The following is a 25,084-nucleotide window of genomic DNA, read 5'->3' as shown; positions in this document are numbered from 1 at the left end:
CAAGCAGCTTTAGAGGACTTCCTGGGAGAAATGACACGCAGGGTAGATACGGTTTCCCTCTATGCCAGTCCTTTCACCGAGCTAAATACAACTCTTAGCAAAAAGAGTTGTGGACTGGCTCCGTACCGTCCCTGGCCACATTCACCTGTCCACGTGTTTGTGGTTAGGCGGTCCTTCCCAGTAAGTGCACTGGGGAGGGCACGGGTAATGTTGTGGGACCCATGCTTGTGGAAGGCGGAGGCGATACCGGGAAATATAGTGGCGGCTGGGGACCGAGTATGGACACCCGGCCGCTGCCGGCATGAGGTTGTGAAAAGCTTCCGCCTCCACGAGCCTAAAAGGCCATATTTCAAGTGCAAGCAGCTGTCAAAAATTTGGCAGTATAGTATTGCAGCCTGTGGGTGGGTGGGTGGCTGGCTGCATACTTGCGCTTGCATTCCAAGCAATGGGGTAGGGACAACTGAACGCTGCAGTGGGACAAGGAAGTGGACGTTAATTGTTGCAAGTCTGCAACGACAGGTGCATGTGTGGCGCCCCTGAGGGTTCAGTCGCCACAGAGGTACTGCACCTCACCCAGAGGTGTGGTGTCTCCTTCTCTCAGGAGGGAGTGCTGCCCGGAACCCCAACACCTGCATCCAACACTACACTGCACTGCTCCAGGCCAGCTGGAAGGGCAAGACGCAATGTATGTTTCTGCTGAGCCCTGACCCTGGCTGGAGTGGGGGGAACCAAAGGTAGGGGGAACCAGTAGTGGGTGTGGGTGGAGGAAATAGTTAGAGGGAGCACCATAGTAGTAGATATAAAAAGGGAAGCCATCTTAGGGTGGCAGATTAGTCAGTGGAGAACAGTAGTGAGAGGACAGTTCAGAAGAACAGTCCAGGAGCAGAGTCTCAGTAGGAGCTCTGCTCCACAAGTAGGGCCCAGTGTCAGAGGCCCAGGAGGGGAGCAGGAAGTAGGCTCCGTTCTAAGAAGGGATCCTAGGGGGTACGGCGAGTGCAGGAAGGCACCCGTACGCCCCGAATCTGTCAGAAGACAGAGCGATCGTAGGCCGCATTCTAATCCCCAGGAGGGTCAAGCAGGTCCGGGATCCGACCCACAGGAGGGACTTCAGAGCACCCGAATGGGATTGAGAGTGGGCAGATAGGGGTAGGAGGGAGAAAGACCCAGTGTGAAGTCGGTCTAGCTAGGAACACGTGAAAGTGGGGTTCTGCCAGGTACCCTTGATCTACCTGAGGAAGTGCTGAACCCCTGCCTGGTGAACGCAGCGCGACGTGGGAGGCTGACACCTGTACAGTGCACCAGTGGAACCCTCATAAGAACTGTGAGTAAAAACTTGGATGACTGCACCGTACTGCCTCCATCCATTCCTTGATCTGCGCAATCGTTTCCTCCCTGCACTACAATGCCCAGTGCACCATACACATTCTAAACTGCCCTGGAGCTAGCTCTACCTGTGGAGAGCCACACCATCCCTGCTGCCGCAACACCAGCTCCAGAGGACTGCTCCGCAGCAGCGGCTCCCTCTTGCCGAAATCCACAGGTGGCGTCGCGAAAAATCCCAAAAAACCCCATATAAAAGTATCCCCCTTTAGCAATGACCGCCCTGGGCCACGGACCGGGCCAACCAACATGATATCCCACCGGCATCCATAAGAGGCCCGGCTGCTGAGTACCCCACGGCCCTGGGGGCGTGTCACATGGCGGGAGACATCTTCGCATGCGCCAAGGATCACTTATGATGGGCACACTTTTAGGTAGTGACGTGGGAGTCAGAGATGCTTCCAGAGGTCTTCCCCATGCTGTTCCCATGTCTTTTCAGCACTGTATGCATGTGTCACACACCACATGGCCAGATAAGGTTGTAAAATGTTAAAATTACATTTCCTGGTGAATGCATTTGTCATGGTTGAAAGCAATGCAAAAGTGCAAAAACGCATCCAAAACGCTACGTGTGAACATAGCCAAGGTGTGGAGGAGTATTTTTGGTTTTGGTTATTTATTTTGCCTTATATACAAGTCATTACCCTGGAAAGGATGTTCCTTAACATATTTCCCAGGAAAATCCATTTTGGTTTTGTTTTTGTATATTTTATTGTGAATCCGTAAAAGTGGTGTAATACTCTTTCCACGTTGTTGACAGCAGTGACCTGGGAGTCAGAAATGCTTCCAGGGGTCTTCCCCATGTTGTTCTCATGTCATTTGAGCACTGTTCCCATCGATTTGGGCAATTTTTAGGCTTTCTACAGACCGCCGGGGGGAGCCGCCTGAAAACTGCTCGAGTTTCCCATAGACTTACATTCGGCTCGTTGCTCGGGTCGATCACCCGAGTATTCCAATGTGCTCGACCCGAGCAACGAGCACCCGAGCATTTTAGTACTCGCTCATCACTAAAAGCGATGTGTATCCACGATACCTCGCCTGCGACGTACTGTACGTATGACTGGGATCTGCACATGGAGGCATCTTCTTCATATCAAACAATGAGCAGATAGGAAAAGTGTCAGCTACTGTGCACAGAACTGCAATCTGTACAGATATATTACAGAGACAGGATGATGCTTGCAAGCAGAGGTCACCAAGGGCTCCATAACTGTAGTAAATCTTAGGATGTGGCCATATCCCCTTCTATCATCTGTAGACATCACCCGCTGTGGGACTGGTCCTACGGCCATAGCTATGTCTTCTACCCTTGTAGTGACGCCCGTGGTTGGGCACATATAATAGTTTGTTGTTCTTTGCTGAGAACTCCGGAGAGATATTACTTTGCACCAAGTACTTGACCTCAGGTGAACCCATGCTGACAACTTTTCACATAGAGGTCTCCTTACTTCATCCAACACTTATAGGACAGGGGTTCGGATTTCGCTTTCTGGGGATAGTTGGAATTTATCTCCTTATAAAAGGTATTCCAATGATGTATCCATCTTTTACGCATCATAATATTCATGCCATGTTCTGGGTCACTTCTGGGGGGAACAGATAACTCGGATGTCCATTGAATACCCTGTGTGCTCTTCCGGAGCTCGCCCTGGAGTCGGTACAGATAATTCCTTTCCTTTTGTCTTCTTCCAAATCTGCACAATCATTTCCATGTATTAAACATGGACAAAACTTTCGTCCAAGACAAACATGGAAATGACTCTGTGTTTTATTAATGAAGTCGCTGCGCTATACTGCAACCGGTTTACCACTGGCAAGAGTTTTTGGTTTCCTTTTAACCCATTCGATGACCAAATGGATTAGTATAAGCCATCTGAAATGGATAATTAGTGAGCTGCGAAGGGTTAAACTGGGTTCATTTGTTGTAACTATAAAATAATCGAGGCGACCACTGGAGAATGCAGATACTCTTTACAGTCATGGTCGTACGGCAGAGAAATCTAAATTCCCCAATAGCCATCAATGTGTGCACGCAGCCCCGCTCAGCAGCGATGGAGCTTATATTGGCTTTATGACATTATGTAATTAAACGCAGAGAAGCCGATCAATGGTGCCCATAATAACCACCGCTGCTGCACGCACGGCCCACTAGGGTGCTGGACGCTGGAGAGCGCAGAATGTTCCGGTATTACAGCAAGCACAAGTGGCCTGACACTAGAGACTAGGGATGAGCGCGCACTTAAATGCACGGATCCTCGATACTCGAACCGAGCAATTCCTAGTGCTCGGGTGCTCGTTTCGAGTAACAAGTATAATGGGAGTCAATGGGAAATCCGAGCATTTTTCCGGCAGACCCTACAAGGAGGTCTGGAGGGGGCAGTGAAAATGTTCAAATTGATGGGAAAAGTGCTGAAAGGGAAAAGAACAGCATGGTGAAGACCCCGGGAAGCATCTCTGACTCCCAGATCGTTGCTGAGAACAATGGTGTGACACTTTAACTCCACTTTAAGGATTGACAATAAAACATTCAAAATCGAAGAGAACTTGGAGCTGACTGCAAAAAAAAATGTTAAGACACATTCTTTCCTGTATAATGATTTGTATATAAGGCCAAATTTAAAAAGGATTTAAAAATAAATAAGTGAACTAAAATTGAATTTTTTATTAAAACATTAGACATTTCAGTGTAATTTATGAAAGAAGCAAGAAATCCCAAAACATTAGGGACTCAGAGGGAGTCAGATGCACCCTGTATTAGACATAAAGGAGGACCTCATACACATTCTGTTCAAATTATCATGTAGTGTTATTCCTAGACTCATAAAGGCTATGCACTAAGTGCAAATCCTGCCCAAAATTACAAGCAGTGTCATCCATACAGCCATCGACTGTAGTGTCTCATTCAAATATTAAGAAAACGTAGTTGTGGTACTTCTACACTCATAAAAGCTCTGCTCACAGTGCAAATCCTGCCCAAAATTACAAGCAGGATCATCCATACACCGTTGAAGGCACCAACTGGAGGGACTTTGCACACAATCCAATAATAAGGAGAGTCATTTAGTCATCCATAGAACCTTGAAGGCAACAGCTGGTGGGCCAAGATAAATATAACACGAGGGTCGCGGGAAAGGCAGCGGTACACAAAGTCGGCCTTATGTGCTAAGTTCCCTACAGCCAACACTTCCCTGTCTCCACCATGATGACGACTCTCCATCTCCTCTGCTTCCTCCCTCTCTTCCTGCTCATTCCCCTCCTCAGCCCATCCACGTTGAGTAGACGGGACGAAGCTTATGTGAGTATTAGCCGCTTCCTCCTCCTCAGCCTCCACTTCCTCATTGTTACCCAATCCGTGCTGAGAAGATGAGATGAGGCCGGGCTGGGTAGTATGTTCTGTCTCATGTCTTCCTCCATCTCTACCTGGTCCTCATGCAAAGCTTCATGTTTAATTGTGAGCAGCGACTGTTTAAGTAGGCACAGAAGCAGGATCGTTGAGACTATGGCATCATCGCCGCTCACCATCTTTGTGGAGTCCTCAAAGTCTTGGAGAACCGCACAAATGTCAGACATCCATACCCACCCTTCAGTTGTTATGTGCGGAGGCTGACCAGAATACCGACGGGTGTGTTGGAGCTAGTATTCAACAACTGGCCTCTGCTGCTTATAAAGCCTTGCCAGCATGTGCACTGTGGAGTTCCAGCGCATGGTGACATCGCACACCAGTGGGTGAACTGACACTTGCAAGTGCTGCTGCAGCACTGCCAGAGCGGTAGGTGGCAGCTGTAGCTGACTTGCGTAAATAGACGCTGATGCGGCGTACCTTGGCCAGAAGCTCTGGCAAATCTAGATAGGTTTTCAGAAACTGCTGAACCACCAGGTTACAGCCACTATCACACTCGACCATGCCTGGTTGGAGGTTCAGTGAGAAAAGCCACAGATATATCTAGTCTTTTATTCCTTTAAGTAGTTCTGCCATGGTGAGTGGCTTATCTCCTAGACAAATTAGCTTCAGCAGAGCCTGTTGCAGCTTTGCTGAGGCAGTGCTTCAGATCTTCCAGCTTCCAGCTGATGTGTATGACATGTTATGAGATAGCACATCGGAGATGGAGGATGAGGAAGAGGGGGTGCCGGAACTGGTGTAGGAGGTGGAGGAACCCCTGATATAAATAGTGCCAGCAATCCTTGGCGTCGGGAGCACATGTTCTGTGCTGTGCCAGGGTGTGACTCAGCCCCAGCCTCCACAATGTTCATCCAGTGTGCGGTCAGTGAAATGTAGCGTCCTTGGCCACAAGCGCTTGCCACGTGACGGTTGGTAAGTGGACAATGCCAGTAATTGCACTGGTAAGGGCATGGGTGATTTTTCTGGACACGTGCTGGTAGAAGACGGGAAGAAACTGGAGAAACAGTGGCAGCTGGGGATGAGTACCGAGGGACGGCTGCCGCCATGAGTCGACAGAAATCCTCCGTGTCTGCCAGCCTAAATGACAACATTTCCATGGCAAGCAGCCTGAAAATGTGCCTGTTTAGCATCTGGGCCTGTAGGTGGGAGCCTGGAAAGTTTGTCTTTCGTTCCAGGGCCTGGGGTAGGAACATCTGATCGCTGGGACAAGTTTTTGGAAGTGCCTGATGATGGTGCCTCAGAATGTGCAAGGACAGGTGCAGGGCAGGAGGACTCTGCGCCAGTGTCATGGACAAGGGATTGGGAAGCACCTAGCACAGGGGAAAAGGCAGTGGTGTCACCCGCTAGCACCAATTGTGGACTCGGGCGTTCGGCCCACCGAGTCAGGTGCTTAGTTGACATGTGCCTTTTCATGCTGGTGGTGGTTAGGCTCTTAGTGGTCAGGCCCCTACTGATCTTGGCATGGTACAGGTTGCAAATGGCCATTTTTTTGTCTCAGAACTCTCTTTAAAATTGTCCCAAACTAGGGAACATGTAACTCTTTAACGGAGTGTCTGTGCTTTGCGGACAAGTTTCCAGCCTTCTCCCTCTGGTCACCCCACTGCCTCTTCCTGCCTGTTTCAGTGCTGCCGATCCTTACCACTCAGTGCTGCTGGCCTTGCTCTGCATGCCAGCTTAACAGGTTAGGCTGGTGAGTTCGTCATCCACCACCTCGTCTTCCACTGCCGCACCCTGGTCCTCCTGTCTTGGTGACTTAACAACAACATGACTAATCGGCAACTGTGTCTCATCATCATCTTCCTCCTTATTCAAAATTTGCCGATCCTCACAGTCATCTTCTTGTGGCCATGGCTGCTCTAAGTTTTGTGCATTAATAAACAGCATGTCCTCCTGTCCCTCTTGGAGCATTCAGGTTGAGAGGCCACAATGAAGAAATAATGTTGTAAAGATCTCCTTGGGGTGTCCTAGTGTGGGATCACTAGTCTTCTGGGACTCAACATGGTGGGAGGAAGGAAGATCAGGGTGAGGATTAAGTGAGTCAGACGGTTGGCTGGTGGAACTGGACCGTGTGGAAGACTGGGTGGTGCTGCCAAGTCTGCTGGAAGCATTATCTGCTATCCAACCAACTACCTGTTCACACTACTCTGGCTTCAGAAGTGGTGTCCCGTGCCTCCCTGCAAAGTGGGACAGGAACCTATGTGTTGTGAATGAACATGTTTCTTGTGCTCCAGGAACAGGAGTAGTCACACCTGCCTCACGTACTTGGCGTCTGCGTGCATCATCATCAGCCCTTCCACTTCCCCATCCCTTACTGCATGCTTTATGCATTTTCTAATTGCTACGTCTCTTGAAACCAAGTTTTTTTTAATAAAAAAAAAAATTGGTCACCTGCAGCAGTCAAGGTGTATTTTGTACCACAAAGCACGTAATACTCTATAGGTGAGTAATTGAATCCAGAAAAAAAATTCAACACTTTTTTGTTAGATACCACAGCAATGTACCACAAAGCATGGAATACTCTATGGATGATATGAGAGTCAGTTTTTTCACAAAAAAAAGAATGTGGTCAACTGCCACAGCTATAAATTTATCAACGAACTGCAAAGCCCTAAGCCCTGCCTAGAGTCTGTATTCAGCCACTCTCCTGCAACTGTCCCTAGGCTAAATGAAGAATATATGCGATATAAACAGCAAAGCAGAAGGGCTGTTAGTATGGTGGTTCAGCATCAGCACCAGTATCACCACAAGAGGACTCTGAATGGTTATACGGTGCACACACAGGCCTGGACAAGCACTCTCTCCCTCCAATACGAACTGTACAATGGCGTCAGTATGCCGAGCATGGCGGCACCTGTCCTTTTATAATCCCTGATGATGTCATACGGCCAGCCAATCACAGTAATGCCACTACCAAGATGGCTACAGAATTACAGTGACTGCCAGGGAATCCTGCGTGTTTATTGGCTCTGTAACAGGCGCCAAACATGCAAGGTGGGGATTCAAGCTTCAAATCCGAGCTAATGCTTGGCAAGTGCCTAGCACATCCGAGCACCGGCATTCCTACTAGAGACCTATCAACATGTACGAGAGAGGCAAGCGGCAATGCAGAGCTCCATGAATGTGCTATAGGAAAACACAGCTCCCACAACTGAAAATGGCGGGGACAAAGATATCACAGGTGCAGGTTCCACTACAGCGATGCACATTCTTTCGTCTGTGGGGCATGCACCGCAATCATCCTACTCCACCACTCTCTTAGGAGTCCGCTGTACTGTTTCTTGGTGCTTAAGAGTCCAGAAGATAAACCAGGAGAGAGCAGGATCTACAAATTGATGTAACTAATAAATGCTGAATAAGAAAACATTTTTAGAAATATTAAAGCGAAAAGGGATAAGAAGTATCAGTCTGAAAGTTTCCCGTTATATTAGCTTAGGTGATTCTACATTTTGTGTCACCTGGTCACCCTTCTGCTTAAGTATAAAAAAATCCATTCAGACGAGTTTCATGGGTGCACACAAGAAATACCATTATTTTTGGTCGATATATGACTTGTAACCTGGATTGTTCCCCAGTTTTCCTCCAGCCTCTAACTCTACGTATCATTTGTGTCTGAGCTAGTGGGTGCTGACAAGATGCTGTGGTGCTATAATGTCTCCCATTCACAGAACACCAAAATTGCTCAATAGTGTCAGTAGGGATTTGACGCGCCCCTGGGCCTGTGTCGCGCTGCGGTGCGCACGCGGGAGCTTACCCGGAGCCGGATCCGTGGAGGGTTGTAATCTCGTGGCGGTGACCCGGTCCGTGCCCAGGGAGTCAAACTAGACGGCAGTCTATTAGTAGTAAATAGTTGATGACTACGCCACCCGTTGAGTGCAGCCAGGAAGCTGCTGCTGCAGGGCAGACCGCTGAGGCCGGTGGTAGGATTGTGCAGCGTGATAGTATAACCCCCAACGGGAGGGGTATGGCCTCAGGGCAGCCGACGTGGATGATGGGGGTAGCAGGAACCACTCAGAGACGGTACGGTGTAGTTCAGGGTCTTTACTGGTAACAACGACAGACCCTCCCGGAGTACTTGCTAGCAAACGGGGCCTGGTCAGTCTTTGAGCAGATGGGATCTCCCCTGGCCAGGCGTAGTTGTAGGCCTCCCAAACTGACTGTACTCTTCTGGCTACCTTGCTAGAAGCTGATGTAAGTAGCCCACGTCCCTGAGTGTACCGTGTGGTGCTCACCCGTATGGCCGGTGACTCGGGGCCTTCTAATGGCTTCCGCTCCACGATGGCGGTGCTGGTCCCACGCGTGTGACCGTGCCTTCGGGCTTCTGGGCCAGAGGACCTGAAATCCCCTGCCCGACGGATTCTGCTGCTGGGTAGGAGTTAGTCCCCACAGCCTCGGACTCCGGGTCCGGTAAAGAATCTTCTTAGTCAGGGCGAGCTCTGTAGCTGCCAGCCCCTGACTCCTTGTAACTCTGCTGTTTCCTATGCTGCTTCTCTTCTCCACTCTCCTTGTCTCCAGGCTCAGGCCCCAGGACAGGGCCTGCCTGTGGAGCAGAGCCCATAGAGCAGCTCTGCTCCCTGTCTTCTCCTCTCAGAACTCCCTACCCTGCCTCAGCCCCAGGTTTATATAGGGGAAGTCCTTCCCCTCCCAAGACTGGGCAGGAGGTGTGGCATGCACAGGATCCCTGACCAAAGGACCTCCCACCTGCTCTCAGACGTAATATCTCTATCACTGTGGCAACCAGACCCCTGGGGTGTCACATTCCCCCCTAGTGAAATTTAGTACTCCGGGACTAAACATATTTTTTAGAAAAACATAACAAGGTATAGCAATAACAATTCAATAAGAAAAACACATAAGATGGTTACGGCGTGTCCGCAACCGGGTGCAGTTTTGAAAAGTAAGGTGTCCATTTCACCAAAACAGGGAGACGTAACCAGGTAGGGGTCTGTCCTACCCCGAGTCCTTAACAGTCTTTTAGTCCATCCTGGGTTACGCTCCACTAACTGTACAAAGGATTCCCGGTAAATCCACCAAGGACTCCTATAAATAACTGGAAACACATAATATTTACAAGATATGGCCGCTCTCAGTCCTCGGCCAGTGGGGATAAGGATTGGCTGCTCACAGTCCTCAGCCTGTGGGGAGATGGGATGGCTGCTCACAGTCCTCAGCCTGGTTAAGGATAGGGGACACACGGGAACAGTTCACACTTGTCCCAACGGGGACCATATTTTAATTAGCAACACAAGTACCCCTACGGGTAACTATGTACAGTTCCACTTTACCGTACTTCAGTAACGGCATCCTCCTGCTCCTTCTTGTGTGTAGGCTTCAGACCCGTCCGGGTCCTCTTGGCCTTCCTCGTATTGGTAGTACTGCAGCTCCTCCTCAGTCAGACGGTGTACATGGAGGGCGTACAGTCCTTTGGCACCCTTATGCCGGGTGAAGGTAACCACATCACCCGGATAGAGATCACGTCCGCGGTGCCCGTCCGGGCTGGCATGTTGTGCGAAAAGATCTGCGCCCAGGGGTGGCACTGTGGAGGTTGAGGGCGCCGTAGGGGCGGCAGCGCCCGGGGGTACTCGGCCTTGCGACCAGGCCGGGGGTGCTTTGGAAGTAGAGGGCACTGTTGGAACAGCGGCGCCCTGGTTCACTAGGCCTTGCGACCGGGCCTGGAGAGGGTCGCCGTTGATGACGCCCGGGGTCAGAGAGTGCGACTTTGGGCCTGGGCGCGGGCTGGTGGTGGCGGTGCCCAGGGCTGGAGGGCTCGGCCGCAGGGCTTGTTGCGGGGGCTGGAGCAGGTCGGTGTCTGCAGCGCCCGGAATCGGCGGCTCCACCAGGGGGCCCGGGAGCAGGCTGACGCTGGCAGCGTCCGGGACAGGGAGACTCCTCTTACCTGCTCCCGCGACCGCTCCTGCGTCACGCGTCTTCTCCCGGCGCTGGTCGGGGCCGGCGACGACTGGGGCACTGCCGATGCTGGGCAGCTTAGTCTGCTGCCGGTCCGCCATCTTGCTGTCCGTTCCTGGTGTCCTCCTCCCCCCTAGTGGACCGTGGCCTACCTTCCGGAGATCCTCTTCCGTAGGCCGCGGCTCCGCAGTCAATCGTTGGGGTAGAGGACCTGGCGTCGCGCTCCTGTGACGTCGGCGTCTGCTGGGCTCCTTCCAGGACCTTACGCAACGTCCGGACGTGAGGCGGGGCTTCAGTTCTCGCGCGCTTTCGGAGTCCACGCCCCTCTTCTTCCCGCGCGGCGTCTCCAAGATGGCGCCGGATGGCGGGAAAACTCCTCGGATGGCGGGAAGAAGGCAGAAGATGGCGCCGGATGGCGGGAAAACTCCTCGGATGGCGGGAAGAAGGCAGAAGATGGCGCCGGATGGCGGGAAAACTCCACGGACGGCGGGAATCCCCACAGACGGCGGGAATCCTCACCACTGGTAAGTTTGAACAGTCTTTTTCAGGCACGCAGTACCCGGTGGTTGCGGGCACGAAATCCTGCCGACTACGCCAAAGCTGACGCGCCCCTGGGCCTGTGTCGCGCTGCGGTGCGCACGCGGGAGCTTACCCGGAGCCGGATCCGTGGAGGGTTGTAATCTCGTGGCGGTGACCTGGTCCGTGCCCAGGGAGTCAAACTAGACGGCAGTCTATTAGTAGTAAATAGTTGATGACTACGCCACCCGTTGAGTGCAGCCAGGAAGCTGCTGCTGCAGGGCAGACCGCTGAGGCCGGTGGTAGGATTGTGCAGCGTGATAGTATAACCCCCAACGGGAGGGGTATGGCCTCAGGGCAGCCGACGTGGATGATGGGGGTAGCAGGAACCACTCAGAGACGGTACGGTGTAGTTCAGGGTCTTTACTGGTAACAACGACAGACCCTCCCGGAGTACTTGCTAGCAAACGGGGCCTGGTCAGTCTTTGAGCAGATGGGATCTCCCCTGGCCAGGCGTAGTTGTAGGCCTCCCAAACTGACTGTACTCTTCTGGCTACCTTGCTAGAAGCTGATGTAAGTAGCCCACGTCCCTGAGTGTACCGTGTGGTGCTCACCCGTATGGCCGGTGACTCGGGGCCTTCTAATGGCTTCCGCTCCACGATGGCGGTGCTGGTCCCACGCGTGTGACCGTGCCTTCGGGCTTCTGGGCCAGAGGACCTGAAATCCCCTGCCCGACGGATTCTGCTGCTGGGTAGGAGTTAGTCCCCACAGCCTCGGACTCCGGGTCCGGTAAAGAATCTTCTTAGTCAGGGCGAGCTCTGCAGCTGCCAGCCCCTGACTCCTTGTAACTCTGCTGTTTCCTATGCTGCTTCTCTTCTCCACTCTCCTTGTCTCCAGGCTCAGGCCCCAGGACAGGGCCTGCCTGTGGAGCAGAGCCCATAGAGCAGCTCTGCTCCCTGTCTTCTCCTCTCAGAACTCCCTACCCTGCCTCAGCCCCAGGTTTATATAGGGGAAGTTCTTCCCCTCCCAAGACTGGGCAGGAGGTGTGGCATGCACAGGATCCCTGACCAAAGGACCTCCCACCTGCTCTCAGACGTAATATCTCTATCACTGTGGCAACCAGACCCCTGGGGTGTCACAGATTCATTAATATTTTAAATCCAATAGCCAAAGGCCCCTAAATCCCATTTTAGCCAATCCAAAATAAAAAATAACTTTTAATTGTTAAAAATAAAAATTAAAAAAAAAGTTGTTAAAAATATGAGTAATTAGTGCAAATCATATGTTAAGGTGCACATTAAAATGACACTCTGTTCTTTATTACTTCTGCCTATGTTTAAATGTATCCCCAGTGAGTCATTCAATTGTAATCTACATATTGATAGATTCACCTATTTGTAGCTACACAAGTGACAGCTTCAATAGCTTCAAATTATATTACTGGGATAAAGCAAAAGGCCTGCCATCCATTATCTAACCATCAGGGATTGTATCCTACTTTGTAATGTCTAGTGTCCAGTGTTGCTGGGAATCCACCTCCGGCAGGTGGGATAAACCTTTTTTAGAAAGCCCTTTTTAGATTGCACATGCAGATTGTGCATGCGGATTGTACATGCGGATTGTATATGCGGATTGTACATGCGGATTGTGCATGCGGATTGTACATGCGGATTGTACATGCGGATTGTACATGCGTTTTTCCTGCCAGGGACATGCGAATGTGAAGCGTTCTTCACATGCATTTCCGCATGCGGGTTGTCACTTGGAAAGTGCTTGACAACTTGGTCACACTATATAAATCCATGCAACCGGCAACCGGCATATATAGTGTGACCGTAAAAGAATGGTAAAAAATAAAAAAATAACTATATACTTACCTTCTGATGGCCCCCGGCGTCTTTATTCCATCCGTCCTGGCTGCCGGCAGCTCGCGGTACATTAAAGGACCTGCCAACGTCAGCGGTCGCGTGACCCGTCACATGACGTCATGGCAGGTCCTTGAGTCCACCGAGAGCTGCCGGCAAGCAGAGACAAAGACACCGGGGGCCGTCAGAAGGTAAGTATAATATTTATTTTTTATTTTATTCTTTTTTTACAGGTTCTATGGTACCCGGGTCCGGAGGAGAGTCTCCTGTCCTCCACACCCGGGTACCATCCGCACATTGAAACGCATGGATTCCGCATGTACAGATGCAGGGATGCGGATTCCATGCGTTTCAATGCAAGTGAATGGTGGGAAAACGCAGCACTTCCCCAAAATAATTGGTAATGCTGCGTTTTTTTCCGCAATGATAATCCGCAGTGGAAATTTCCGCAGCATGTACACAGCACATGCGGATTATCATTGGGGAACATGGCAGACCTTCTACCAAGCGTTTTTTAAGCGTTTCTGCAGCGGAATTGCCACTGCAGAAACGCTTAAAAAAATGCATAGTGGGCACACAGCCTTAGACATATTTTATCCATTTAGGTTCAGGAGACACAGGGAGGAGACATGGTTCAAAAGGGGGAGAAAGAGGCAAAGTTATATTGCAAAGTTTATTACCTTCTCCTGTATTATTAAGTTTTGCGACTTTTCTGCTCACGCTCTACATTTTGCGCAGCAGCCATTCTGCTGGCACACAGTTGACCGCTTCCATTTTCTAAGTTGCGCCATCTGTGTAATTTGCAATATTTTTCTGACCCTTTAAGAGTTGTATTTTCACATTTCCCCTTTCCAGATTTTGTGCCATCTGTTTTTAGATTATTTTTTACTGGAAATATTTTTTCTTGCATATTTTTTTTTTTTAAGCAAAGAAGATCGGTCATGAGAAACAGTATGAAATGAAGTAATTCCTGCAATGACTTCTCCTCCCGGAGCACACGGATCCCACCGCTGCCACCAAATTGTCAAAAATAAGAGCCAGTGGGTGTCGCACAGATCCCACCGCTGCCACCAGTTACCAATGGAACCCAACTTCCTCCAATCGACAGGACAATTAAGCAATTGACTGACGAGTGATGCACGAGGCCGCGGCTGGTTACACTACTAGGCGTATGATGTATACACCTCCGATTCCAATGCATGGAATATAAACATGTATCCTGGTACGGTCACTGACAGCTCCACAATAACAAAAGGACCACTATCTGCCACCAGCAATTGTTTATAAAGGCCGATTGGACACCTGTTACACACAGATAGCATACGGCTTCAGGGGTGCGGCTTACAGAACAAGAGGAACAAAGCTATTCCATTTAGGATATTTAATCCAGAAATATAGGCAGTGTTTATAAAAATATACAAAGATGATACAGAATGGGAACAAAACAATACATTATATACAATTACATAAAATAAAAGGGATAATTATTAACCCTGATGTCACGGAAATGACTCAGAGCTTAGCGGAGGGAGGTACTCCTTAGGAAAATGGACAGAACCCACAGAAAGCTGTACCTTCTAGGGCTGACAAATGACCAAACCCAAATTCTGCTTTATAGTAGATCAAGGTTATGCCCACATACTTCCCCTTGATGAGTTCATGTGGGAGCTAATTGTGGGATATGTGAGGTCCTTTAGAATTTTATGAGATTCCTAACTTTCAGGATATCTTCACCCCTGGAGGTCCCAGGTGGAAGATATTGTTGTCATGTTTCTTATCACAATTTTACTTTTCTATACAGATGAAACATTGCATGGATAGTATCATGCATCAGACCAATACTAAGTTGGAGGGATTCTGCTGGCCTCACTGTGATATGAGTGAATGTGTTATGTTAGTCTCTTTGCTACGACGTCGAAAATATATCTTCCATAAATATCGGATAGATGTAAACCCCAATATTCATCACTGACCACTAGCTCCAAAAGGTTTGGGAGCCGTCTTTGATCAGAGGAAGCAAATGCCTGGGAAGTGTACTTCCCCATCTCTGCATAAATGAATCTCAGCCTTAGTGTCTTTTTTCCCTAAAACAAATCTCCTTTTGTCATTACCTGTTCACTGCAGGAGCCCCTACTTCAAGAGTTAGTTTTTTCTCTTTTCCCCAATTAAATTAGTTTCAGTTATAATTGATCCCATATGTTCAATGTGAGGGTGATACTAGTGCATCGTTCCCTACTGATCCCTGTGTAGATGCTGTTCACTCCCAGTCTCTAACTTAGAGGATTGTTCTCTTGTAGGCGCCAGATATGAAGGCAGATAGTTGGAGGCAGGTTTATAATGACAGTTTGCCTCATTTTTTTTATGAAAATGTCCAGTGCTGCATTTGCTGCAGTTAATGGATAGAATTTTGTGTAATCATTCGATACTTTGTTGCAGGCACTCTGGACCTGGGAGACAGATAATGTGCGGCTTCATCTACATCTCCATCAGCCGCCGCGTCCTCAGCTGATTCCATTGCTTTACGTGACAAACACAAATCTCCGCGTGTCGATGATTTATTTTTTTCCAGCAACTCTTCAGATGTAAATGAGCTCAATTGTATCTTATAATAGCAGGGAAAAAAAGTAATTATTTATTTACTGTTGTAATTATGCTTTTTAAGAGTTGCATAGATGTATAAATTAACTGGCGATAAAAGGCCCTTTGTTACCATAGTGATTACCGACGGGTGGAAAAAATACTGAGACTTTTGTAGCCTCGGATTCTGATGGACTCCAGAAGCAAACAAGGCGTCCTCTCTGCATTCCCTAAGTGTCATTAATCCTAAAAGCCTCATCACTTAACCCCTACACTGCCGACACTCTCACGAACAACTGCTTAGAGAGATTTTCTACTTTTCTTATTATTATTAATAATTAAAATCTATATAGAGCTTACAATAAGAAGATAGGAGGGAGGGATCTGATCACAATGCAATGACCGGGCAGGGTGCAGGCAGAGACTGGCACAGGGTGGAAGCAGAGCAGGGAATGCACAGGGTGGAAGCAGAGCAGGGAATGTGCAGGGTGGAAGCAGGGCAGAGACTGGCACAGGGTGGAAGCAGGGCAGAGACTGGGACAAGGTGGAAGCAGGGCAGAGACTGGGACAAGGTGGAAGCAGGGCAAAGAAAGCGCAGGGTGGAAGCAGGGCAGAGAATGCGCAGGGTGGAAGCAGGGCAGAGAATGCGCAGGGTGGAAGCAGGGCAGAGACTGGCACAGGGTGGAAGCAGGGCAGAGAATGCGCAGGGTGGAAGCAGGGCAGAGACTGGCACAGGGTGGAAGCAGGGCAGAGACTGGCACAGGGTGAAAGCAGAGCAGGGAATGCGCAGGGTGGAAGCAGGGCAGAGATTGCCACAAGGTAGAAGCAGGGCAGAGACTGGCACAGGGTGGAAGCAGGGCAGAGATTGCCACAAGGTGGAAGCAGGGCAGAGACTGGCACAGGGTGGAAGCAGGGCAGAGAATGCGCAGGGTGGAAGCAGGGCAGAGACTGGCACAGGGTGGAAGCAGGGCAGAGACTGGCACAGGGTGAAAGCAGAGCAGGGAATGCGCAGGGTGGAAGCAGGGCAGAGAATGCGCAGGGTGAAAGCAGGGCAGAGATTGCCACAAGGTGGAAGCAGGGCAGAGACTGGCACAGGGTGGAAGCAGGGCAGAGAATGCGCAGGGTGGAAGCAGGGCAGAGACTGGCACAGGGTGGAAGCAGGGCAGAGACTGGCACAGGGTGAAAGCAGAGCAGGGAATGTGCAGGATGGAAGCAGGGCAGAGAATGCGCAGGGTGAAAGCAGGGCAGGGAATGCGCAAGGTGGAAGCAGGGCAGGGAATATGCATGGTGGAAGCAGGGCAGAGACTGGCACAGGGTGGAAGCAGGGCAGAGACTGGCACAGGGTGAAAGCAGAGCAGGGAATGCGCAGGGTGGAAGCAGGGCAGAGAATGCGCAGGGTGAAAGCAGGGCAGAGATTGCCACAAGGTGGAAGCAGGGCAGAGACTGGCACAGGGTGGAAGCAGGGCAGAGAATGCGCAGGGTGGAAGCAGGGCAGAGACTGGCACAGGGTGGAAGCAGGGCAGAGACTGGCACAGGGTGAAAGCAGAGCAGGGAATGTGCAGGATGGAAGCAGGGCAGAGAATGCGCAGGGTGAAAGCAGGGCAGGGAATGCGCAAGGTGGAAGCAGGGCAGGGAATATGCATGGTGGAAGCAGGGCAGAGACTGGCACAGGGTGAAAGCAGAGCAGGGAATGCGCAGGGTGGAAGCAGGGCAGGGAATGCGCAGGGTGGAAGCAGGGCAGGGAATGTGCAGGGTGGAAGCAGGGCAGAGACTGGCACAGGATGAAAGCAGAGCAGGGAATGCGCTGGGTGGAAGTAGGGCAGAGACTGGCACAGGGTGGAAGCAGGGCAGAGACTGGGACAAGGTGGAAGCAGGGCAGAGACTGGGACAAGGTGGAAGCAGGGCAAAGAAAGCGCAGGGTGGAAGCAGGGCAGAGAATGCGCAGGGTGGAAGCAGGGCAGAGAATGCGCAGGGTGGAAGCAGGGCAGAGACTGGCACAGGGTGGAAGCAGGGCAGAGAATGCGCAGGGTGGAAGCAGGGCAGAGACTGGCACAGGGTGGAAGCAGGGCAGAGACTGGCACAGGGTGAAAGCAGAGCAGGGAATGCGCAGGGTGGAAGCAGGGCAGAGATTGCCACAAGGTGGAAGCAGGGCAGAGACTGGCACAGGGTGGAAGCAGGGCAGAGATTGCCACAAGGTGGAAGCAGGGCAGAGACTGGCACAGGGTGGAAGCAGGGCAGAGAATGCGCAGGGTGGAAGCAGGGCAGAGACTGGCACAGGGTGGAAGCAGGGCAGAGACTGGCACAGGGTGAAAGCAGAGCAGGGAATGCGCAGGGTGGAAGCAGGGCAGAGAATGCGCAGGGTGAAAGCAGGGCAGAGATTGCCACAAGGTGGAAGCAGGGCAGAGACTGGCACAGGGTGGAAGCAGGGCAGAGAATGCGCAGGGTGGAGGCAGGGCAGAGACTGGCACAGGGTGGAAGCAGGGCAGAGACTGGCACAGGGTGAAAGCAGGGCAGGGAATGCGCAGGGTGGAAGCAGGGCAGAGAATGCGCAGGGTGAAAGCAGGGCAGGGAATGCGCAAGGTGGAAGCAGGGCAGAGAATATGCATGGTGGAAGCAGGGCAGAGACTGGCACAGGGTGAAAGCAGAGCAGGGAATGCGCAGGGTGGAAGCAGGGCAGGGAATGCGCAGGGTGGAAGCAGGGCAGGGAATGTGCAGGGTGGAAGTAGGGCAGAGACTGGCACAGGGTGAAAGCAGAGCAGGGAATGCGCTGGGTGGAAGCAGGGCAGAGAATGCGCAGGGTGGAAGCAGGGCAGGGAATGCGCAGGGTGGAAGCAGGGCAGAGACTGGCACAGGGTGGAAGCAGGGCAGAGACCGGCACAGGGTGGAAGCAGGGCAGAGACTGGCACAGGGTGAAAGCTGAGCAGGGAATGCGCAGGGTGGAAGCAGGGCAGAGACTGGCACAGGGTGGAAGCAGGGCAGAGACCGGCACAGGGTGGAAGCAGGGCAGAGACTGGCACAGGGTGAAAGCTGAGCAGGGAATGCGCAGGGTGGAAGCAGGGCAGGGAATATGCAAGGTGGAAGCAGGGCAGAGACTGGCACAGGGTGAAAGCAGAGCAGGGAATGCGCAGGGTGGAAGCAGGGCAGGGAATGTGCAGGGTATAAGCAGGGCAGGGAATGTGCAGGGTGGAAGCAGGGCAGAGACTGGCACAGGGTGAAAGCAGAGCAGGGAATGCGCAGTGTGGAAGCAGGGCAGAGACTGGCACAGGGTGGAAGCAGGGCAGAGAATGCGCAGGGTGGAAGCAGGGCAGAGACTGACACAGGGTGAAAGCAGGGAAGAGACTGGCACAGGGTGAAAGCAGGGCAGAGATTGGCACAGGGTGGAAGCAGGGCAGAGAATGCGCAGGGTGGAAGCAGGGCAGAGAATGCGCAGGGTGGAAGCAGGGCAGAGACTGGCACAGGGTGGAAGCAGGGCAGAGAATGCGCAGGGTGGAAGCAGGGCAGAGAATGCGCAGGATGGAAGCAGGGCAGAGACCGGCACAGGGTGAAAGCAAGGAAGAGACTGGCACAGGGTGAAAGCAGGGCAGAGATTGCCACAAGGTGGAAGCAGGGCAGAGACTGGCACAGGGTGGAAGCAGGGCAGAAACTGGCACAGGGTGGAAGCAGGGCAGAGACTGGCACAGGGTGGAAGCAGGGCAGAGACTGGCACAGGGTGGAAGCAGGGCAGAAACTGGCACAGGGTGGAAGCAGGGCAGAGACTGGCACAGGGTGGAAGCAGGGCAGAGACTTCAATTAACTGGATCCTTTCTGCCCTGTAAATTGTAGGCTTTTCAGCCCAGGAGAGGAGTGATTGTAGGTCCCCAACAATAAGATACACCTTGTCATTCAATCATGAATTGGCCAATTTATGTTCTAAGTACCTTCATTTTTTCTAGAGCAATTTTTTCAGTGGTAATATTGCACTTCAATTTTTCTATATTTCATATGTACATATTATAGTGTTCACCTATTTTCTATGGCAGTAATGCAGTTCTAATTTTCTAGCTTAAATGTTTTACATTATAGAGTGCAGCTATTTTTTCTTAGTCTTATTGACTTGGTTGTCCTAGCTTGCACCTGTACACACTCGTCTGGATGTGCCGGTCAGTTTTTTCTGTATGTTTTGTATACCAAGCATAGAATGCAATAGCCCCTGTAGGTGCTAAGATATACAGAACTGTGAAAAGTTTTACACAGGTGCGGAAAAAAATACTCAAAGTAAGAATGTTTTCACCCATAAAAGGGTTAATAGATTATTTTAAGAAGCTTTGGAGAAAGACAGAAGCGCACACAAATTAAGGCAATATACACTGTGTTCCAAATTATTACGCAAATAATATTTTCTCAGATTTTCCCCAGATTCCCTCTATGAATTGCAGTCATTGTAATTTTCCAGTCTAATAACTATTCGAGTACAATTGAAAGGTTTTTGTATAATCTGCCGATGATAACAGGATATTATTAAAAAAATAAAAAACTCAAACTGCACTCAAAATGCATGTTCCAAATTATTCTGCACAGCAGAGTTTTCAACCTTTTCATTTTAATAAAGAACCAAAAAAATGGTCATTTTTGAAATTCTAAGCATTAGCAGGTTGTTAGAAACTGAAATCAAACAGTTTTCAACCCAAAACTTTATTCTAGGTGATGTTACATTTTCACATAGGACCCCTTGTTCGAAAGGAGCTTCTGAACTCTCTCGTCCATTGAATTTGTCAGGTTTTGGATGGTTTCTGCTTCAATTGTTTTGCATGAGGACAGAATACCCTCCCAGAGCTGTTGCTTAGATGTGAACTGCCTCCCGCCATCATAGACACTCCTTTTGATGATGCTCCAGAGGTTCTGAATGGGGTAGAGGTCAGGGGAGCATGGGGGTCACACCATAAGTTTGTCCCCTTTTATGCCCATAGCAGCCAGAGATGCAGATGTGTTATGTGCAGCATGAGACGGGGCATTATCATGCGTGAAATGATCTCGATGGTCCAGATGGATGGAGTGGAGGATGGCTGGTTGATGGACACCCCACGCAAACACGGCTACGGCGCTAACAAGAAGGAGGTGGAGTAATGTTTTGGGCTGGAATCATGGGCGGTCACAAGATACTGATGATGGAGGCGACAGGTGGTCACCAGATACTAATGATGGAGGTAATGGGCGGTCAACAGATGCTGATGATGGAGGTGACGGACGGTCACTAGATACTGATGATGGAGGAGACGGGCGATCACCAGATACTGATGATGGAGGAGACGGGCGGTCCCCAGATACTGATGATGGAGGAGACGGGCGATCACCAGATACTGATGATGGAGACGACGGGCGATCACCAGATACTGATGATGGAGGTGACGGGCGATCACCAGATACTGATGATGGAGGTGACGGGTGGTCACTAGATACTGATGATGGAGGAGACGGGCGATCACCAGATACTGATGATGGAGGAGACTGGCGGTCACCAGATACTGATGATGGAGGCGACGGGCGATCACCAGATACTGATGATGGAGGTGACGGGCAATCACCAGATACTGATGATGGAGGTGACGGGTGGTCACCAGATACTGATGATGGAGGCGACGGACGGTCACTAGATACTGATGATGGAGGCGATGGGCGGTCACCAGATACTGATGATGGAGGCGACGGACGGTCACTAGATACTGATGATGGAGGCGACGGGCAGTCACCAGATACTGATGATGCTTTGCTTTTTGTTATTTGATAAAAATAAAGTACTAACACTTCTATTTTTGAAGGCTTCTTTCTTTACAGAGGTGTTTCCACACCTGCCTAAAACTTTTGCACAGTGTTGTATGCTAACATTTAAAGTGTGAAATTTAAACTAATACAGTCAAGGTAGTTTGCCCCTGTTCACACTTTCTTCATTCTGTGAGGAGGCTCCGGTCCCTCGTTGTTTCTTTCTGTGCAGTCGGAGGTGGTGGCGTCTTCTTGGTTGTCTGAGCTGCTCCCATCAGTCTCAGGCTGATTCTAATTAGCATTTGGTCTACACATATACTGCACACACACACTGTACACACACTGCACACATACACTGTACACATATACTGCACACATATACTGCACACATACACGCACACATGCTGCACACACACTGCACACATGCACACTGCACACATACATTGCACACATACATTGCACACACATGCTACACACACACTGCACACATACACTACACACATACTACACACACATTCTGCACACATGCTGCACACATACGTTGTAGAACGCTGCACATATGCTACACATACACTGCACACATGCTGCACACATACTACACACACAGTGCACACATACACTACACACATACTGCACACATACACTACACACATACTACACACACATTCTGCACACATGCTGCACACATACGCTGTAGAACGCTGCACATATGCTACACATACACTGCACACATGCTGCACGCACATGGTACACACACAGTGCACACATACACTACACACATGCTGCACACACATTCTGCACACACACTGCACACATACACTACACACATACTACACACACATTCTGCACACATGCTGCACACATACACTGTAGAATGCTGCACATATGCCACACATACACTGCACACATGCTGCACACACATGCTACACACACAGTGCAAACATACACTACACACATACTGCACACACATTCTGCACACATGCTGCACACATACGTTGTAGAACATTGCACATATGCTACACATACACTGCACACATGCTGCACACATACTACACACAAAGTGCACACATACACTACACACACACTACACACATACTACACACACATTCTGCCCACATGCTGCACACATACATTGTAGAACGCTGCACATATGCTACACATACACTGCACACATGCTGCACACATACTACACACACAGTGCACACATACACTACACACACACTACACACATACTACACACACATTCTGCACATATGCTGCACACATACGTTGTAGAACTCTCACATATGCTACACATACACTGCACACATGCTGCACACATACTACATACACAGTGCACACATACACTACACACATACTGCACACATTCTGCACACATGCTGCACACATACGCTGTAGAACGCTACACACATGCTGCACATACTCAGCACACTTGCTGCACACATACACTGCACACACATGCTGCACACACATGCTGCACATACTCAGCACACTTGCTGCACACATACACTGCACACATATACTGCACACATATACTGCACACATACACGCACACATGCTGCACACACTGCACACATGCACACTGCACACATACATTGCACACATACATTGCACACATACATTGCACACACATGCTACACACACTGCACACATACACTACACATATACTACACACACATTCTGCACACATGCTGCACACATACGTTGTAGAACGCTGCACATATGCTACACATACACTGCACACATGCTGCACACATACTACACACACAGTGCACACATACACTACACACATACTGCACACATACACTACACACATACTACACACACATTCTGCACACATGCTGCACACATACGCTGTAGAACGCTGCACATATGCTACACATACACTGCACACATGCTGCACGCACATGGTACACACACAGTGCACACATACACTACACACATGCTGCACACACATTCTGCACACACACTGCACACATACACTACACACATACTACACACACATTCTGCACACATGCTGCACACATACACTGTAGAATGCTGCACATATGCCACACATACACTGCACACATGCTGCACACACATGCTACACACACAGTGCAAACATACACTACACACATACTGCACACACATTCTGCACACATGCTGCACACATACGTTGTAGAACATTGCACATATGCTACACATACACTGCACACATGCTGCACACATACTACACACAAAGTGCACACATACACTACACACACACTACACACATACTACACACACATTCTGCCCACATGCTGCACACATACGTTGTAGAACGCTGCACATATGCTACACATACACTGCACACATGCTGCACACATACTACACACACAGTGCACACATACACTACACACACACTACACACATACTACACACACATTCTGCACACATGCTGCACACATACGTTGTAGAACTCTCACATATGCTACACATACACTGCACACATGCTGCACACATACTACATACACAGTGCACACATACACTACACACATACTGCACACATTCTGCACACATGCTGCACACATACGCTGTAGAACGCTACACACATGCTGCACATACTCAGCACACTTGCTGCACACATACACTGCACACACATGCTGCACACACATGCTGCACATACTCAGCACACTTGCTGCACACATACACTGCACACACATGCTGCACACACATGCTGCACATACTCAGCACACTTGCTGCACACATACACTGCACACATGCTGCACACACATGCTGCACATACTCAGCACACCTGCTGCACACATACACTGCACACACATGCTGCACACATACATTGTAGAACTCTCACATATGCTACACATACACTGCACACATGCTGCACACATACTACATACACAGTGCACACATACACTACACACATACTGCACACACATTCTGCACACATGCTGCACACATACGCTGTAGAACGCTACACACATGCTGCACATACTCAGCACACTTGATGCACACATACACTGCACACACATGCTGCACACACATGCTGCACATACTCAGCACACTTGCTGCACACATACACTGCACACACATGCTGCACACATACGCTGTAGAACGCTACACACATGCTGCACATACTCAGCACACTTGCTGCACACATACACTGCACACACATGCTGCACACACATGCTGCACATACTCAGCACACCTGTTGCACACATACACTGCACACACATGCTGCACACACATGCTGCACATACTCAGCACACTTGCTGCACACATACACTGCACACACATGCTGCACTCACATGCTGCACATACTCAGCACACCTGCTGCACACATACACTGCACACACATGCTGCACACACATGCTGCACATACTCAGCACACCTGCTGCACGCATACACTGCACACACATGCTGCACACACATGCTGCACATACTCAGCACACCTGCTGCACACATACACTGCACACACATGCTGCACACACATGCTGCACATACTCAGCACACTTGCTGCACACATACACTGCACACACATGCTGCACACACATGCTGCACATACTCAGCACACCTGCTGCACACACATGCTGCACACACACATGCTGCACATAGTCAGCACACCTGCTGCACACACATGCTGCACATACTCAGCACACCTGCTGCACACACATGCTGCACACACACATGCTGCACATACTCAGCACACCTGCTGCACACACATGCT

This window comes from Phyllobates terribilis, unplaced genomic scaffold (assembly GCF_046119375.1).
Source record: "Phyllobates terribilis strain yellow unplaced genomic scaffold, ASM4611937v1 Scaffold_7__3_contigs__length_470593459, whole genome shotgun sequence".
In the NCBI taxonomy this organism is placed as follows: Eukaryota; Metazoa; Chordata; class Amphibia; order Anura; family Dendrobatidae; genus Phyllobates; species Phyllobates terribilis.
This window is presented reverse-complemented; position numbering follows the sequence as displayed.